Here is a 6,251-nt window from a genome sequence, read left to right as displayed (position 1 = left end):
AAACACTGGCCCTGAAGTGACCATGAAATCATTCAGCACAATTCTTATATTCAGATGAGGACACTGAGACCTCAAGAGATTTAACATTTTTTCACAGTCACATAGTGAAGTGAACTGGTAGCAAAGGCATAATTAAAATTCTAGTTTTAATACTATTTTTTGGCAGCGGGAGGGATGGAGTCTTGCTCTGTCATCAGGCTGGAGTGCAGTGGCGTGATGTTGGCTCACTGCAACCTCCACCTCCTGGATTCAAGTGATTCCCCTGCCTCAGCCTCCCAAATAGCTGAGATTGCAGGCTCATGCCACCATGTCCTGCTAACTTTTTGTATTTTTAGTAGAGATGGGGTTTCACCATGTTGGCCAGGATAATCTCGATCTCCTGACCTTGTGATTTGCCCGCATCGGCCTCCCAAAGTGCGCAGATTATAGGTGTAAGCCACTGCACCCAGCCTAGTTTTATGATTTTTTTTTTTTTTTACACGGAGTCGCTCTTGTTACCCAGGCTGGAGTGCAATGGCACGATCTCGGCTCACTGCAACCTCCACCTCCTGGGTTCAAGCATTCTCCTGCCTCAGCCTCCCGAATAGCTGGGATTACAGGCACGCACCACCATGCCCAGCTAATTTTTTGTATTTTTTTAGTAGAGACGGGGTTTCACCTTGTTGACCAGGATGGTCTCGATCTCTTGACCTCGTGATCCACCCGCCTCGGCCTCCCAAAGTGCTGGGATTACAAGCTTGAGCCACCGCGCCCGGCCCGTTTTATGATTTTTTAAACAATATATTGCTGCCTTGTTTTTCTTATTACTAAGAATCACATGGAAAACAGTATGGCAGTTACTCTAAAAATTAAACATAGAACTACCAGCAATTCTACTTCTGGTATATACACAAAAGAATTGAAAGCATGCCTTAAACAGATATATTTGAACACTGTATTTATTTATTTTGAGACAGGGTCATGTGGTTGCCCAGGCTAGAGTGCAGTGGCATGATCACAGCTTACTGCAGCCTCAACCTCCAAGCTCAAGCAATCCTCTCCCCTCAGCCTCCTGAGTAGTTGGGACCACAGGCACATGCCATCATGCCCAGCTAATGTATTCTTACTTTTTGTAGAGATGGGATCCCTCTGTGTTTCCCAGGCTGGTCTTAAACTCCTGGCCTCAAGTGATCCTCCCACCTCAGCCTCTCAAAGTGCTGGGATTACAGGTGCGAGCCACTATGCCCAGCCTGTGCACTGTATTAGTCAACTCAGACTGCCATAAAAACCACCACAATCTGAGTGGCTTAAACAACAGAAATTTATTTTCTTTAAGTTTTGAAGGCAAGAAGTCCAAGATCAAGGTATTATCAGGGTTGGTTTCTGTTGAGGACTCTCCTCCTGGCTTGTAGACAACTACCTCTTGCTGTGTCATCACATGGCCTCTTCTTACCTGTACTTACAGAGAGGGAGAGTGACAGAGTGGTGTCTTTTCCCTTTTTTAAAAAATAAGGACATCAGTCCTATTGGATTAGGGCCTCACCCTTCTAACCTCATTTAACCTTGATTACCTCCCTAAAAGCCCTTTCTCCAAATAATGTCATGTTGGAAGCTGGGGTTTCAACATATGAATTTTGAGAGGACACGAGTAGTTCACAACAACTATCTTCTCAATTTTTTTGTAAATCTAGAACTGTTCTAAAAAATAAAATACATTAATAAAAAACCTAGATTCCCTAAGCAACCTAAATGTCCATTAACAGAAAAATGGATAATGAAAATGTGGTACATATACACAATAAAGTACTATTCAGCCATGAAAAAGAATGCAATCCTGTCATTTGCAACAACATTGATGGAACTGAACTGGAAGTCATTATGTTAAGTGAAATAAGCCAGGCACGGAAAGACAAATTTCACATGTTCTCACTGATTTGTCAAAGCTAAAAATTAAAACAATTGAGCTCATTGAGATAGAGAGTAGAAGGACAGTTAACAGAGGCTGGGAATGATAGTGGGGTAGGGGGAATGTGGGGATGGTCAATGGGTACAAAAATATAGTTAGAATGAATAAGATCTACTATTTGATAGCACAACAGGGTGATTACCATCAACAATAATTTATTGTACATTTAAAAATAACTAAAATAATATAATTAAATTGTTTGAAGCACAAGGATAAATGCTTTAAATCATAAATAACCCCATTTACCCTGATGTGATTACTATGTATTGCCTGCCTGTGTCAAAATATCTCATGTATCCTATAAATATATATGCCTACTATGTACTCATGAAAATTTTTTTTAAATGTAGATACCCAAACCAAACTTTTAGAGATAAAAATATATCTGAGATGAAAATATGCTGGATGGAAATAATGGCAGATAAAACAATGGAGAAGAAAAAAATATGGATTTTGAAGACACAGCAATAGCAAGTTCACAGCGAGCTGCCTCCACTCTGGGCCTGTGAGAATTGAGGCCCTTACCACTGTACCCATGTATCAAAACCAGTTCATGGCCTGGAACCAGCAGATGTCGGTGGTCTACAGGATCGGCACCTGGTCTCCAGTGGGCTCAATGCTTTATGTCAGATGGAAAATGGCGCAGCCGTCAGGTGATGAAGCACAGCAAAAGGATGGCTCAACAAGTGAAGTGCCGAGTGAACTATTTGAAATCCCAAAAGGGTTTTATGTGGAAACGACTGTCACATATAAAGAAGATTTTGTTCCAATTACTGAAAAGATCCTCAACTACTGGAAATCATGGACTAGTGCCCCAGTGAAGAACCATGACTGGCTGCTGAATTCTGAAAACCAGGATGTGGCTCAACATTTAAATTTGACAGATGCCTTTATTCCCATTTTGTGTTTGTGAAAAGCATATATATTTAATTTTGCTGTAAAACATAATCACTAATAATATGCAATAAATATTTTCTTGAAGGAAACTAAAAAAAAAGTTCACAATGAAACAGAGGGAGAAAAATACTTAAAAAAAAACAACAGAGTTTTAATAAGCAGTGGAATAACTTCACTGAATATATATGCAATTGAAGTCCCTAGAGAGAATATATTAATTTGCTAGGGCTGCCATAACAAAATATCACAGACTGGATAGCTTAAATAAAAATGTATTTTCTCACATTTATGGAGGCTGGAAGTCTAAGATCAAAGTGCTGACAGGTTCTGTTTCTCCTGAGGCCTCTCTCTTTGGCCGGTGAGCAGCTGCCTTCTTGTTGTGTCCTCTCAAGGCCTTTAGTTTGCATGTGCCTTCCTGTTGTCTCTTCCGGGCATTATGGGATTAATGCTTGTAATCCCAGCTATTCAGGAGGCTGAGGCAGGAGAATCGCTTGAACCTGGGAGGAGGAGGTTGTGGTGAGCTAAGATGACGCCACTGCACTCCAGAATGGGCAACAAGAGCGAAACTTTGTCTCAAAACAAAAAAAGCTATAGGAGAATTTTCTACTGCACAGGATGAAGTGGGCAGTGCCTCTGACCCTTGCATTGTTCAAGGGTCAACTGTAATTATAATAAAAATGAGTTCCAGTGTTGCTATCAGATTAAGCTGAAGCTGCAAGATAGGGATTGCCACAGCAGTGTTAACTAAAACTGCTTATTTCCTCAGAGGGCTTACAAAATCAAACCATTTTTTACTTTTTCTGCATTAGTTTGATCACCAAGTAAGATGATTACCATTTTATCTGATTTTTACCACTTGTGATCTTACTATAGTAATATCTAAGCTCACAATTCCTGTGGGTACAAGATTCCTTTATAGTATAAAGATCCCTTTAGTCTGTCTGGACTGAGTGTGGTGGCTCACGCCTGTAATGCTAGCACTTTAGGAGGCTGTGGTGGGTTGGTGGCTTGAGCCCACGAGTTCGAGACCAGTCTGGGAAACATGGTAAAACCCTATCTGTACAAAAAATACAAAACAGTCAGCCAGGCGTGCTGGCACACACCTGTAGTCCCAGCTACTTAGGAGGCTGAGGTGGAAGGAGACCTGAGCCCAGGGAGGTCAAGGCTGCCGTGAGCAGTGATAGCGCCACTGCACTCCAGCCTAGACAACAGGGTGAGACTCCCTCTAAAAAAAAAAAAAATCTGTCTGGGTAGACTGGAGGGGCTCAGAGTCCTGTCTTTACTAATTTCCAATATAGTCATTTAAGATAAGTTTTGACTTAGCTTCTGACACAACTTGAATAGGACTCTCCTTTTTGGAAAAATTAGGAAGAAGATGAGGTAAAAACATCTCCTTAAAAGTCAGAGGCAGAAGATTTAATCAGAGGAATCATAGATGGGCATAGCTAACTTGATAGGCCCTTTCTTTACCAGTTCAAGGTAGAGAAATACAAGAAAAAACTCAACATCATAGGCTGTCTCATAAATAAGATAAAGAGTTTGGGTTTGTAAAATGGTCTGGGTATTTCCTTATTCCCACATTTCCTTATTCCTCCTTATTAAAAACACCACTTTGGGTCACCTTTAAGTAGATTTATTAAGGCTGGACACGATGGCTCACACCTGTAATCCCAACACTTTGAAAGGCTGAGGTGGGAGGATCACAAAGTCAGAAGTTCAAGACCAGCCTGGCCAACAGAGTGAAACCTCGTCTCTACTAAAAATACAAAAAAAATTAGCCAGATGTGGAGCCAGGAGCCTGTAATCCCAGCTACTTGGGAGGCTGAGGCAGGAGAATCACTTGAACTTGAGAGGCAGAGGTTGCAGAGCTGAGATCGTGCCATTGCACTCCAGCCTGGGCTACAGAGCAAGACTCTGTCTCAGAAAAAATATTATTTATTTATTTCTATAATATACTCCTCAAGTTGAAGGCCAACTCCTTGATGGCAGTGCGGCTGCTCCAGCTTTGGGAAGTACAGGAACTAGCTTCTGGTAGGTGTGGCACAACGGTGAAGGAGGAGCCATGGTTTATATTCATGCAAACATAAATCAGTTAAAAGCGATGGGCTGTAGGGATCAGACCTGAGGGTGCAAGAGTGGCTGGGCAGAGATCAGCTACCATCTGGTATGATGACCTAGGTTTATTAATAGGAAAATGCATATACTATGTTGTTGAGTAAAAAAACAACAGGGTAACAAGATAGTGTGGAGTGTGCAAAGACAAATGCTTGACAAGCTATGGTGTAATTTTAGATTAATTTTATTTTTATTGTTTGTTCATTTTCATGTTTTACTTTTTTTAAAACAAGATACATGTTTTACTTACTAAACTGGGGGAAATTATACGAGTTTGTAAAAAACTGAATGAGGCCATCATGGTGGCTCATGCTTGTAACCCCAGCACTTTGGGAGGCCAAGGTGGGCAGATCACCGGAGGTTGGGAGTTTGAGGCCAGCCTGGCCAAAATGGAGAAACCCCGTCTCTACTAAAAAAAAAATAAAAAATTAGCCGGGCGTGGTGGTGCATGCCTGTAATCCCAGTTACTCAGGAGGCTGAGGTGGAAGAATTGCTTGAACCGAGGGGGCGGAGGTTGCAGTGAGCCAAGATTGTGCCTTGCACTCCAGCATGGGCAACAAGAGTGAAACTCTTGTCTCAAAAAAAAATAAATAAAATTTTAAAAAATTGAATGAGGGCTGGGCGCGGTGGCTCACGCCTGTAATCCCAGCACTTTGGGAGGCCGAGGCCGGTGGATCACGAGGTCAAGAGATGGAGACCATCCTGGTCAACCTGGTGAACCCCCGTCTCCACTAAAAATACAAAAAATTAGGTGGGCACGGTGGCGCGTGCCTGTAATCCCAGCTACTCAGGAGGCTGAGGCAGGAGAATTGCCTGAACCCAGGAGGCGGAGGTTGCGGCGAGCCAAGATAGCGCCATTGCACTCCAGCCTGGGTAACAAGAGGGAAACTCCGTCTCAAAAAAAAAAAAAAAAAAAAAAGTACCAGGCTAAGGCATCCTCCAGAAACCAACACAGAGATACAACCAATGTTTCTCAAGAACATTGGAAACAACCTAATGGCCCAATATCATGTGATTTTTAAAGTAAATTATTGGACCCCCAGAAAATGGGAATATTTGTAGCCATTAAAATCTATGGTTTATAAAAATATTTAATAACATGGGAAAATGCTCAAATTGTAACATTAAATTTAAAAAGTCATATGTGGTGTTATGCTATTTGAAGAGAATTATATATGCAATTTAATTTCCAAAAGGAAATAGACCCAAATGTTAATAAATGTTGTCCCTGAGTAATAAAAATACAAATAATTTGTTTCTTTACCCCTTTCTCTATTTCCAAAAATTCCTACCA

General features: G+C 41.4%; 1 pseudogene; it reads left to right on the top strand.

Annotated features, from left to right (window-relative positions):
• Positions 1 to 2,441: 2,441 nt before the first annotated feature.
• Positions 2,442 to 2,858, top strand: LOC118154787 (small integral membrane protein 26 pseudogene; annotated as a pseudogene).
• The last annotated feature ends 3,393 nt before the right edge of the window (positions 2,859 to 6,251 follow it).

This window comes from Callithrix jacchus, chromosome 6, assembly GCF_049354715.1.
Source record: "Callithrix jacchus isolate 240 chromosome 6, calJac240_pri, whole genome shotgun sequence".
Taxonomy (NCBI): domain Eukaryota; kingdom Metazoa; phylum Chordata; class Mammalia; order Primates; family Cebidae; genus Callithrix; species Callithrix jacchus.
The sequence above is the reverse complement of the archived record's forward strand: the minus strand, read 5'-3'. Positions and strand labels throughout refer to the sequence as shown.